Source organism: Corapipo altera, unplaced genomic scaffold, assembly GCF_003945725.1.
Source record: "Corapipo altera isolate COAL_440 unplaced genomic scaffold, ASM394572v1 0, whole genome shotgun sequence".
Lineage (NCBI taxonomy): Eukaryota > Metazoa > Chordata > Aves > Passeriformes > Pipridae > Corapipo > Corapipo altera.
In genome coordinates, this window is record NW_020884872.1 from 69,579,514 (window position 1) to 69,593,313 (window position 13,800).

Genomic DNA, 13,800 nt, shown 5'->3' on the forward strand with positions numbered 1-13,800 from the left:
TTCATCATTATTCTTAACAGAAAAATTTTGTGTAAATCTATAATGACTAGATAATTAGTTCAAAGTCTTACCTTTCCCTGAAGCAACAGATTCCAGTAGTGATCTCTCTAAATACTTTAATTTTGCAATGTAATTTTCATAAATAGTTTTCTAGTTCAGACAGAGATGCGTTAACTGCAAGCAGACTGGATGCTACCTTCTTTGTTTCCTGGAGATCACTGTTTTGCATTGTGAGCCATCACAACTACCTAGGAAAAATAACAGTCAACCTTCAGTCACCTGGACAACGTGATATATTACTGCTCCCAAATTAAACAAAATATTAAACAAAAGCCAAGTCTTAAAACATGATGTCAAAATTTGTATTTATTTATCAAACATTTCGTAATAGAAGCTCTTAAAAGAATTACTGCATAGTTTCTTACCAGGAGTTCATGCTCTTGGAAAGAGACATAAAACAAGTGGAAAAAAAATATATATAAATCTTAATTTTTTAATTACAACTTGTCTTTTCATTGACAATATGAACTAGAGTATTTTTTTTTCCAGATTTTTGGTCAGAAGCTATATGCAACAATGAAAACTGAATTATTCCTTAAGCAGAAGTACACAGAATGGGTGCCAACAGAAAAAAAACATGCTGAGAACAGGAATCTACTTTTACCATTTGGGTATAACTGCAAGGTCCCAATTAAAAGAAGAAACATATTTCTATTTAGTACTAATACAGGTATGGGGCAGACAGTTTTTTAATTCAGTCCAATAACAGCTGTAGGCCCAGAAACAGAAGTTATTCACCCATAACTGTTCTTCGAGACAGGCTATGCACATTTGTTCTTATGTTGTATGGAAGCAGCACAGAGTTAGCATTGCAACATTTCCACACCCAGACTGGCTGAAATCTTCTCCGTCCCAAAAAATCCCAAAGACATGAGATGGCTTTTGAAATGGCAGGACTGTTCTGATTGTGTATCAAGTTTATGTCCTGTATTCCCATGTCATCGTAGCAAAGGAGCTTGAAGCTGTCTCTGGTTCTCCTCCTCTGAGCAACTTGCTCATCATATGATGCCATGTCACTGTCAGTGTGTCCTACATTTTAATATCTTTCCAAAAGGTGGTGATGCAAAAGAAGCTGAATATTTTGAGCAGATCCCAACCTGCACAAAGGCTTTGAAGTTGAGACTGCCATGTCTGTGTTAAAACCACTGGCAGCAGATGTGGGTACTACACTTTGGAGGGAGAGTGCTGTCCCATGACAGATATGACCAGAGGCCCATAATACCAAATTATCAAATTCAATTTGAATTTTGTTACTAGTGAGTTCGAGGAGTGATGATGCTACATAGATCTGTGACATGAGTAAAATGCCTTGCTTGCTAACTTGAATATGAGCTGAAGTTGCTCAGGGTCTTGTCCAACCAAAGTGTTGAATACCTCCAAGGACAGAGAGAAAACCTGTCTGGACAACCACAGTGGTGTCGGAGCAGCCTCTTGAGCAGTATATCTCAATCTGAATACTCCAGATCCCCAGTAGCAAACAGGACAGTCCAACTCCAACCTAACTTGTTCAGCTCCATGAAATGTTTGATAGGGCACATAATTAAAAGATCTACAGAGTTGATATTAGCAAATGATACTCAGTAGTCTTCTATCTCATAAGGGGTTGGTTTACAACCTGTCTCCTCTTCCTATCCTTCCCGTGACAACAGGAACTACCCTTGCCAGTTTTATGTATTATTAAACGGCTTATACATTTTGATTTCTCATTTTTCAGTGCTTTTATCCTTCTGGATAGCCCTTTGCATCTGATGTCCATAAAAAACACAACAGTACTTCTGTCCACACTTTAAGAAGCACTACTCTCAGTCTGGGTAATTCTCTTCTATCATGTTTATGCAAGAGTTCAGTTTTGTGAACGTTAAGAGAATATTGAACGGTGGCATGAGTCAAAAGTCATTGAGAGAGACTGAGCAGTTCTGGCTCAGATCTGCTCCTTCAAAATTTTTACAAACTTGGGTATCCTTTTGTATCTATACCATTTTAAAGATAAGGCCCCACTTTTTTAGATACTTTTTGGTTTGGAAAATGAGAAGCGACGGACAGCAGATCTGACCGGTTCCTGAAATCACCCTAGTTTTTCATCTCCCTGCTGAGAAGTCTGCTCATGCCTGTGAGATGCTGTAAGAGATGTATAAGATTTTTGAACAAAAATGGATTATGAAGTTTTAAACTCATAAAAGTCAGTCCCAATTACATGGAATACTTCAGGTTATCATCATCAGTACAAGAGAGTGGATTTTGTCTGTCATACATGACATCTGTGCAGTATTGAGAGACTGCAGCTTAGAAGTAATCACCTAGTTTTGCATATCCATGTGAAAAACTGCACTTTTCAATCTCTGGTAACCTGAAGTCATTATCCTTTGCTCGGGGTGGGGGGTGGGGAGGACGGTCAGAAGAAGAAGAAGGGAGTGCTTTCCACAACAGACTCTGAGGTCACAGTGTAAACCCTGACTTTCATGGACATACTTTACTTCAAAGAACAGCAGTAAGCTGAATCAAGCAGTCAGTCTGAAGCCAAACGTTAAAAACTTTTGCAGACACACCACCTTTTCAGTCCAGTATAAAAAGGGCATCGTCTCTACAACCTGAGCAGAAACCAGACCTTGAAGAGGGATAAAAAGGAGGAACCTGAAATAAAGTACAGTATGGATATAACTAGTTTAACTGTCAAGTGTTACACAATGATTTGTCATATGCTATCTAACTTCTTATTCTTCCTCCCTGAACCACTTCGTGGTAAGTATGTTATTTCTACACAAAACTATTTACACCAAACTATGACTTTCACAGATCCATGCTTTGTTACATCAGTCTCACTACATGTGCAATAATAAATACATGTCAGAGAAATAACTGACATTTCCACTGAGCCCAACTTCTTCTGAAAAAGCTGGATTTTTATTTTTATCTCTTTTTAGCAGTAAAGAAAATTAATAAATGCCCTAAGTAGGTACACACTGTTCTTGTAAATATTACTGCTTAATGTGCCTTTCTGAAATAATCTTCATAACACAAAATAATTTTAAAGTATGAAAATTATAATATTAAATGTAAAAAAAATGCAGTACCTTCATAGCTGTACAGTAAGACATCCCAAAATAAGGTTTGTCAAAATACACATTGTTCTACAGAAACCAACAAAAACCAATGAAGGTAAGAGCTGCATCACTCCAGCACCCTCTGTTGGCCTTCCTGCACCATGTTACTTTGTGTACTCATTTAAGAGTATTATTTGTTGGGTCCTGAAGCTATGACTAAGATTCCATTATACACAAACACAAATTAAAAGCAAAAATAAACCCATCCCTCAACTCAGTCCTGTGCATAGCACCTTGAGCTATATAAGACAACACAGCTTAATATCAGAGTACTCAGTACTGCTGCATCTGCCATGCATTAGCCCATCTTTGCAGGTATTCAGAATTGATCTGTCTAATTACAAGGGCAAAATGTTCTTTACAAGCACTCTCTGTGTCTGATACTTCTAACAGACACGAATAATAAATGGCATCTCAGGGTCAGCTCTCACCAATAGAAGGAACAGCTTTACAGAAAGAACAACTATTTTTATGGAGCATCATGCATTGTGGCAACTGAGAAGTAACAATGCATACATTATGTAGAACACCATCCGACAAAGAAAGTGCTCAAATCAGGTCTCATCAAGCATGCAGGAAAAAAGTCCAGATGCCAGATACAAGGTGAACTAAATATAAACTCCAAATACTGTGCACAGCCAGATGGTGTAATTTCCAGAAGCAAAGGCCCTTAACCCAGTGATTCTGGTAGCTGCTTTGCAAAGCCGGCTCAGAGCTTTGCAAAGGCAGATGCAAAGTTGCAGTGGGCAGTGGAGAGGAAGAGGGAGGAGGAAGAAGGAGGCCTGAAATGGAGAAGCAGGCATGCTTTCATGGCACTGAGGGAGGTAAGGGTGGTAGGGACTGCTGCTGAGAAAAACCGCCGAGGGTGTTATCAAGGCTGCCCTGACCTTTCTGGCCCCTCAGCAGGTGACAACAGTGGAGAAGCAGCCTGTGCCCAGCTCTACAGCAGGAGGCAAAGACCTGCTGCCTGACCATCTCACAGTCCTTGAACCACCACTCAAGAAAAGCCACAAGCAAAGAAAAGGCAGGACAGAAGCAGGTCTTACTGAGCTGTCTGGCTGCTTCCACCAGACAAATGGTTGAGTAACTGCCTACTTTATCTACCTACGGCTAAGCCAACACTGGCCAGAACCCAAAGAAACAACAAAAGAGCTTTTCTTAGCTGATCTTAATGACACGGGGAAATTTAGTCTCAAAAATGTCATCAGCCATTGCAAACCTGCTCCCTTCACTGCCTCTTAATTTTGCACCTTTAAGCTCTATACAGCGCTGTATCTGCTTAGTTTTGTTTTCACAGCATCCTGTCTGATCACCTGAAATTCATGTCTGCTATCTCACCACCCTTTCAGGCTCTGCTCTCTGCTTCTCTTCTTTCCCACATACATCTTCACATTATTCTCTCTAATATTTCTATGTTTATCAACTTTAGGATTATCCTAATAAAAACTGATCCATTCAATAACAATCTCCAGAACATGATGAAATGCATACAAACTTTTGCCAAACAAATTTGTAGTACTATTTGACAGAAAGCATAACTACCCTATTTCAAATATTTACACAAATGCTTCTACTTTGGGTAATTTATATTTTAGCACTTAACTGGGATGGAGAAATCAGTTTGATTTGGAATGTCATGATCAGAATTATTAGAGTCAAATATTTATTGCACAGAACAAACCAGAAACCATCTCATGAAATCTGTGAAGTTCATTTGAGGTCACTGACTAACCAGTCCAGAAGCCAGAGGTGGGCCCAAAATGAATCCATATCTCCAAACCTCAAAATTGAAAAAAAACCAAAAGAGCACTTGCATTTTCCATTTTCAGGAGTTACTATTTTGACAGTTATTTTCTGGCATTTATATTCTGTTTTGTTATTTTAATACAAATTCAACACTTCATTTTTTCCATGTTTGAAAGGTCTAGTTCCAAACAGTAAATGGTAGACGTTATTTCCTTTAAGACTTGGCTGTTATAAGGTGGCTCGTTAGGGCTGTAGTAGCCTGTTCAGTAACAGGTTACTTACGCAATGAAGTTCCTCTGCCTAGCAACCCCGAGGGTGGGGTCCAAAACAGCAACTGCACCAGTCAGATTTTGCAACTAAAAGTGAGGGAAAAAAGAAAAAGAAAGGCAGGAATGGAAAGTGCAGATGGAACAAAACCACTTTTCTTCATGAGAAATGTAACTTTCTAAGAAAAGCAGGTAACAACAACATAGAAAAATGAACCAAAAGCAGCTGAACTATTTTCCACTCAAAGTGGTAATTAATTCTGAGATCGTAATATGATAATAATTATTAAGGAAATAATTCATGCAGAAAACACAATCTCTGCAAAAGATCATGTAAATACTTCTCTATTCTTGCACTAATCTTCCCTTTCCATTGAATGCAGAAACAATCTTTTCACTTACAATAAAAGCTTACTAAAAAAATTTACTGGTAAAATAGCTGGACATTTTGAATACTTACAGAGAAAGGTTCAGTATTAGTATCTTTGTGTTGAGTTGTTAAATTATAAAAAAAAATGAAAGCAAACATTAAAGTTATTGTTGACAGCTTTAGGAGTAACATTAACTTTATTAATTTCATTTACTAAGTTTGTGCTGGTTAACGCTAAGAAAAATTAAAAGATAAAATATATTATTTTGAAGATTTATAAATAAATATTCTGTAAAAGAATCAAGGAAACCAGCACTTCAAACATCAGTTGTATGAAAAAAAAAAAGAGTCAAACCCACAAAACGACCCAAAACTATTTGGCCATGTATCACTTTATTGTTCATAAAAAATTCTTCTATGTAATGATTTTCCCACCCTCCACAATTTCCAAGTCCTTCCCTTTCTCTACTCGCCCAGAAACTGGTCAAGTATCACAGAGAGAACAAGCTTGTGATGAGAGAATAAGCTGGGGATGTTGACCATTTATATTCACACATAACTTATGTTTTTCATTTTTTAAAGTATTCAATGCAGAGGGGAGAAGCACACCTCCCAAGCAGCAGGTATCCACTCAGCCAGCTCACAGAGTACAATGCCACACCAGGAACACCTATGCTTGCTTCAGACCAGCTACTGCTGTGTGGCACAATGTAAAGCTTTTGGTTTGGGGGCTGGAAGGAGCAAAGTTCTATCTGTTGCCCACATCTACCCAACTAACTGCACTTCTCATTTTGTTTTGCCCGGCCAGGCCTGAGCAGCCTACGGCTCTGAATTGGTGCAAAAAGCTCAGAAGGGTTCCTCGTGCTTTCTCTTCATGCTCTCCCAGACAACTAGTACTGCCCTTTATTTATACTTCAACTCTCATCTCAACATACTGAGCACTTATACAGGAGCCTTTTCTGGTAACTGTGTTGCTTTAAAGAGTAAGTAAAAACTTATTTAGTATTATTTACTCACTTAGTAAATACACTAAATGCATTTACTAAATAAAGAGTCCTAGATGCATCTTTCATGCTGTGAAACAGATTCATAAACACATCAGCACTTGGAAGGCACTACTCTCTGATGTGTTATTACACAGTCCTTAGAGCTTAACTTGGCAGAACATTTCTTACCAAACACACATAAGGTCACGTGTTTAACATTTACCTAATTTGTGACAGAATGTTCACCTTACGGACTGACTGTACACCCACACGACCTGATTACTATTAGCAAAGGCTGTTCACTAATAAACATTCTGTGGCCCTAAAAACATTTGCTTAATTTCTTGGTAGAAAAGAAGACAGAGTGATAAAAAATAAACACTTCAACTACATAATAATGGATAAGTTAAGGCCAGGATGAACCTTGTTTGCCAGGCAGTACATATATTATTGCCCACTACTGTGGTCACTGGCAGCTCCATGCTGGCTCCCCGGAGAGCTCCACATTGATGCATACTTTGAGAATTAGTATCTATAAATGCCATCCCATTCTAGTTCTAAACTCTCATGTCTCTGGCTCTTTAATAAGAGAACTTTTCAAAACACAACAGTTTTACATACATTTAAAAACTGCCTGTGAGTCTTGAATAACTGGTACTTGACAAGGGTTTCACGAGTGAAAAGGACTGAAATCAGACAGTACTCTAAAAAGACCCTAAGGACTATGACAGAGGATTAAAAAAACCCAAAACACAAACCAAAAATCCCAACCCTTCCCCTGCTTCACATTAACTTTTTTGGGAAGAGTTGAGCAGAGCCAACACAAGAGAGCAGGTGAGACAGAGCAGAATGTAGGATGAAGGGATCTCATTTTCCAGCATCAGACCTGATTTTCTCCTGATGAAAATGATCACATAAGCCATGGCTTAGTTGGGACTCAAAGTAAAAAGGAGAAATCACTTAATTGCTTAAAAGGTAAGGAATTTCCTCTACATAACTAGCAAGTTTACAACTGCAAGTATCTCTAATGGTGTATCAGGTGTTCGTTTGGTGACTGCAGCAAGAGTGGAGGTCCACTCTTTTTTTTAATATGAAAAATAATCCTCTTGTAAAAACACTCAGGTTTTTTATTGGGGTAAAAAATCTGATATTTGTTTTAGTAGGCTTCTATGGCTGACTGCAATAGTTTTAAGAGAGGAACTACTGCTTTTGTTTTGCTAGTTTTAACTAAATTTGGTCTCTAAAATGGTATTTCATTAAATAGTTATTTCTGATCTTCCTTCCCATTCTATTTTGATTAACCAGATATGGAAACAAATTCAGTGCAGTGACCCATACATTGCAATTTTCAATAAATAAACTCTGGATGAAACTCTTATGCAGTCGGTACAAAGCATCATGAACACTTTAAGACCTGAAGTCTTCCAGCTTTACTTGTGGGCATGAGCAGGAAAAACAATTTGAAAGGTGTGTACCGAAAAGGGTAGAACAAAAACCTACAGTGTGAGACCGGTCACAGAAAGTGCAGCTCTGTTGCCAACTCCATGACCTTGCCTCAGTGCAGCACACGAGGAACTCCAACAATCAGAGGGAAACCTTTGCAGCCCTCAGACATTCATTTCAAAGGGACGAATAGGAAAGCAAGGACCAGACAACAGCTGCCATTTGCTAAAGAGTCTGCTTTTTAATTTTGAGGTTAATTATGGTTATGAGCTTTTAATCTGTATCATTTTCACTTCTATCTTAATTGGCCAGCCAGAAGCCCTCTCTCTCACAAAATAACCTTCACAACTCTGTTCTCAAAGGTACTTTTATCAAGTTTACATTCCCCAGTGACATGTATATCCAAGACCTCCAAGGTACTGGAAAATCCTACCCTTTTTTGCAATTAATAAGGCTGTTTTCAAATACTGAATGTAATGTTGACTGAAGAATGAAGGAAGAAACACAACCATTCCACCAAGCAACTACATCAAGGTCTTTTTGAAGAGGAGAACACAAAGTATTATTATTACATATACATGGATCATTGCTTCAGACACAAAGCCTCTTTCCTTTTCAGTATGAATCCATTTTTAAAGCATTGTAAGTATGCACACAAGTATGAAAAGTTTGGAATACAGTTTCTTCTACACAGATCATGGTTGGTCTACATTAAACATTCAATTTACAAAACACCAATGCATTTGATTCAGTTCTGGGACAGGCAACAAAAATCTCATCTGAAACCCCAAACTTTAAATACATCAATCTGTAGAAAATGAGAATATTTAGGCATACTACAAATCAGCTGACAAAAAATTCCCAATCACTTTCATATATATCAAGTACCTCTATGAACCTCTATCCCTACTATGCTTAAGGAAGTCAACTCCTCTCCTTTTTCTCTCAGCTTGTATGTATTGATAAATTTATAATCATTAGTGGCAGTTTGTCTATTTTTTAGCAGAAAAATGCACAGGAAGCCTGTGCAGCTTCAGAAGTTAATGAAGGAAATTGAGTGCCTCACCAATTAATACAAATCTGAACTTTTTGTTATGTGCTGTATGCTACTTCCTACTTATTCTAAGCAATAAATTACTAAAGTTGAACTTGATACTAATATTTGCCATCATTCTTTACGGCATCTCTCAATTCTTGATAATTGCCATCACTATTTCACAATAACTATTGAACTAGTTTCAGTATATGATCATAACTGGACCATAACTTAACTTATGCTAGAGAACATGAAGAGATGTTTGCTTTAATGCTTACATAAGATGGTCTGCAAACTTGAGGCACCAAAAAAGTGGAAAAAAAAAATTAATCACCCAATATTTATACAGAGATTACTCCATATTAGTTAGTCTTTTCCCGTAAGAAATTTAATTCAGCTTGGAAGCACAAAAAACCAACATCCTCAACCTCAGGATTGTTCTGTGCAAGCCAAATGCATATATTTTATTTATTTTCAGGGGCTAATTACTAATGAAAAATAGCTCTTGCTACTGAGATTTCTAAAAAGGAATTTATGACAAGTAAAGTTTGCTCCAGGGCAGATGGACTGTATTTAGAACTATTGTGTATGTTCACTGATTTCCATCATACATTTATAAAAATAAATGACACATTTATTAAGCAAAACTGTTTATAAAGGCATGATGCCTGCAGTTCTTTGCTCCAGCAGATCTACATGTTTATCCCAGAAAAAAGCTTTCCATTAATTTACTCAGAGATACCTTTGCAACAGCCATCAAATTTTTATCCATTTTGAAAAAGTTTGGGTTTAACCTTTATCAGGACACTTGTAAGTACTGTTTCTTAATTCAAGATGGCTTACAATATCTTACTAAATTACTTCTAAACTAAAGCTTTAAAAATTAAATAATAACTATTTTATATGACTAAACCCAGAGGGAGATAAGCATATAGGTGAAAAGTTACAACTTATCTTACTGTTATGATAATCATTCTTATTTATTTCTGTTCAGTGTTAAAGAAATGCAGTAATACATGCAGCCTGGCCAAATATATCCCACGCTTAAAGCTTTCCATTTGGGAACTTTTTGGTTTATGCCCAAATTCTCAATCTTAGCACTGCAGTTACTGTGTATTTGTGTGTTCTTGCACACGTAAGCCATTGGTACTTCACTTAAAAGTTTATGCAAAAATCTGTCACAGTCTATGCTAATGTGTTTCTCTGGGTTTTTTTAAAGTAAAAAGCACGCATGAACATCAAAGTACACACTGTAAGTGATTGTTTCTAATCTCAGACGTATCAATTATTCACTAGCTTGTTCGTCTTGTGCTTCATCATATAGACTTCACCATGGTAACACTATTCTTCACTTCCTAGACTTAATCAGTGAATCTGTAAACTAATATTAGATCTAGCTGTTGGATTACTTGACATTCTACTTATTGCACTGTGAACAATACATAGTTTCCAAGATACAATAAACTTTCATTTGCCTAGAAATAATGAGATGGTAATTTTATACGAACTAGCTAGTTCCTCTAGCTAGTATACTTACTGCTAAGTATAAATATGTAGCTTTGAATCACAAGTAGCAAAATTCAGAATGGAATTTAATGCCTGGATGTACAAACTGGGAAATGGTTGACCTTCTAAACCCCCAAAATTTTAAAATCTCTGTTACGTTTTAGAACTATTTCACTTGTTTTCAGCAAGCACCTTAGCTTAAAAACATCCTTATATCTGACATATATGTGACAGTTTTCTTGGTATGATTTCCCTTCTTCATGTTTTCCAGCATTGTTAAACATATATAAATATAAATGCATCTTTTTCTAGCACATTTTGACCCAGCTATTTTGTCCCTTTCAATAAGTTTTTTCTCTCTAATTTCTCTCCTTTTCATGTCTAATTAGCTTTTTCTTCATCCCTTCTTTCTGAGTTTCTCCAATAGTCTTGATCCCATTAATTTTTGCCTTCTTTTAGCTGTTCCACCACACAATCATACTTCTGTTCCCCTCCAGACTACAAGGACTGTTTATGCAGCTCGTTAATCCAGAAGAGACATCTTTAACACCTTAATGCTGCACCATTTTTTCCCTCAACTTGTAAAGCAGAAGAGCCAACACTTCTTGTTTCTTCACTCTTATACAGGCTTTTTCACAAAGGTGTTCAACTTGTGATACCTCTGCTGGGGTCTCTAGGGAGCACTGCTTCAAGTTGTGCTTTTGACTATCTCATTAATTATCATCCTGAAAGCAATTTCTAAGGTTTTTATCATATATAAAAATCTTAAGGGGTCTTTTAACACGTAAAAATCTAACTACAGTATTATCAGCACAGAAACTGTGATGTACACAAAGAGCTCATGTCCCTTCCCAGTAAGTCCTTAATATTGTTCCCATAGTATTCTTTGTTAAAATGATGAACTGCATGGTATTTCCCTTAAACGTAAATTATCTTCAACACACTTAAAAGAAAAAAAGGCAGGATTCACTTTTGTGAATACCACACAATCTCAAAAAAAAAATAAAAATTAAAAAAATCAGACATTTCAGAGTTTTGTAATAGGATGAATATTACTTAGAAAGAAAAACTGTTAGTGGTTTACACTTGGCTGAGACCCCACTGTTCTTTGTGGATCTGCTAGCCTTGGTGAGCATTCCCTAAAGGGAATGCCTCTTGAGAGTAGAAATTATCAGCCTTGTACTGAGTGCATGTCAGTTGTCCTGTGACAGCTGCACAAGTCACACTGCTTTCCTTGTGCTACTCTTTCCTTCAAACCTCGCCTTGCGGAGTCTCACAGGGATTCACTTTCTTCCCACCCAGCTCAATATATATGAAGGTAACAGGGGAAACTGTGAAGCAAATTGGATCAGAAGTTTATTGATATTTTTACAGCCTCACAGTTTCAATGAGTACATCAAAGAACACAAGAAAGCGCAGCTGGACTGAAGTTACCTCCTCTGGGCAGAGATGATACTCAAAGGTCAGTCAGGGCCCTCTGCACTACGTCTTTGCCCATTCCCGGGGGTTAGCCAGCTGTGCTTAAGGCTAGCTCTGATGCATGGGAAAGCTATGAAAAGCCTTGTTGGGGATTTCTCTCTTTTGCTTAGGAGCTACTGAAGCTCAGAATCTTGCCCTTGGCCCTTGCCTGTGCCATGCTCCAGATATGCCTATGCCTGGCCACATGCCCCGACTAGCAGGACTGACCTTGGAGTTGTTTCATAACTACAGGTCTGACTGGCAAAGAGGACTGTTTGTTGGCTGTCACTGGATACTGTCACGACTGCTCCATTCTTCTTGTTTGGGTAGTGTGGGACTACACTCTTTGTGTCATCTTTGACTGCTGGCAGTCTCCCTTTGTCCTCATTTCAGTTGAGATACAGTGAATTTTCTTCTTAGTAGCTGCTACAGTGCTGTGTTTTGGATTCAGTATGAGTATAATGTTGATAACGCGGTGATGTTTTGGTTGTTGCTAAGAAGTGCTTACTCTAAGTCAAGGACTTTTCAGCTTCCTAGGCTTTGCCAGTGAGGAGCTGCACAAAAAGCTGGAAGGGAGCATGGCCAGGACAGCTGGCCTGAACTGACTAAAGAGATATTCCATACCACAGAATGTCATGCTCAGTATATGAACTGGGAAGGTTGGCTGGGGGAAGTGGGGGTGGCAATCGCTGTTCATGGATGGGCTGGGCAACAGTCAGTGGGTCATGAGCAACTGTATTGTGCATCACTTGTTTATTTCCTTGAGTTTTATTCCTCTCTCTTTTGTTATCTCCCTTTTCATTACAAATATTTTTATTATAATTGTTGCTATTATTACATTTTATTTTATTTCAATTAATAAATTGTTTCTATCTCAACCCCAGGCTTTATCTTTTTTTCTGATGCTCCTCTCCATCCTACTGGTGGTGGTGGGGAGCAAGCCAGTGGCTGCATGGTAGTTGCTGACTTGGGTTAAATCATTACAGTCTTGCAGAGCAATTTCGTCCTGCTGTTCCCTGACAACTGATCTCAGACACAGGAAAATGTTAAGCTTCCAGTAAGGGACGATGTTAATATCCTGCCTAAAAATGCTGCAGACTCAAATACCACTGAAAAATGCATGTAGTTACATTTTTTATAATACTTTTTCCTATTGGTCAGTGACCAGGTCACCGCATCTCCATATTGTATTTTGAGTCAGCACCAGCAATGCACACACTCACAATACACACCATAATGCTTCGTACATGGACATAAAAAGTACCTTGCACATCTTTCAGGCAACAGAAGCTGCTCCACCAGCAACAGAGGGCACTAGGATTACACTTAAAATTGAGCTCAGCTTGAACAGCGTAACTTCTCCGGCTTTTTGTTCCTGCTCAAACACTGCCTAAGTCACTAACTTTCAGTGATCTCCTCAGAGCTTGCTCAGGAACTGCATGATCCTGATCACACACAAGGCAAAACTTACAGTCTTGATTCAATATCAACATTAATATGCTAGATAGCATGTACACCAAATGATCTCAGGAGCCAATTCTTTGCCCTCACAGATAAACTATGCAAATTGCGCTATGCAGAAACATAGATTACAACCCCAGCAATGAAGTGTACTATTCTTAGACTGTAATACAATTTGCTATGACTACAAGAGTTCGAAGAGATGGTCTCACAGTCAGCCAAGTTCACCTGGCAAACAGATCAAACAAAGCTAATCACTGCAGCAGGGGGGTTCTTGACATGGTACCTTTGCTCTAGAGACTACTACATGAACCCCAGCGCCTTGCAGCCATCAGAGAGACTTCACAAGTGATATCACAGGAAAAAA

The 13,800-nt window shown here is 38.0% G+C and overlaps 1 protein-coding gene across 2 annotated transcripts in view; it reads right to left on the minus strand.

Annotated features, from left to right (window-relative positions):
* Nucleotides 1–13,800, minus strand: part of FRY (FRY microtubule binding protein) — a 234,520-nt gene that overhangs the window by 205,446 nt on the left and 15,274 nt on the right. For both annotated transcript variants that reach the window (XM_027651378.1, XM_027651367.1), the window contains exon 2: nucleotides 72–248. The gene's annotated coding sequence lies outside the window, so the exon portion shown is untranslated. The remainder of the gene's footprint in view (nucleotides 1–71; nucleotides 249–13,800) is intronic.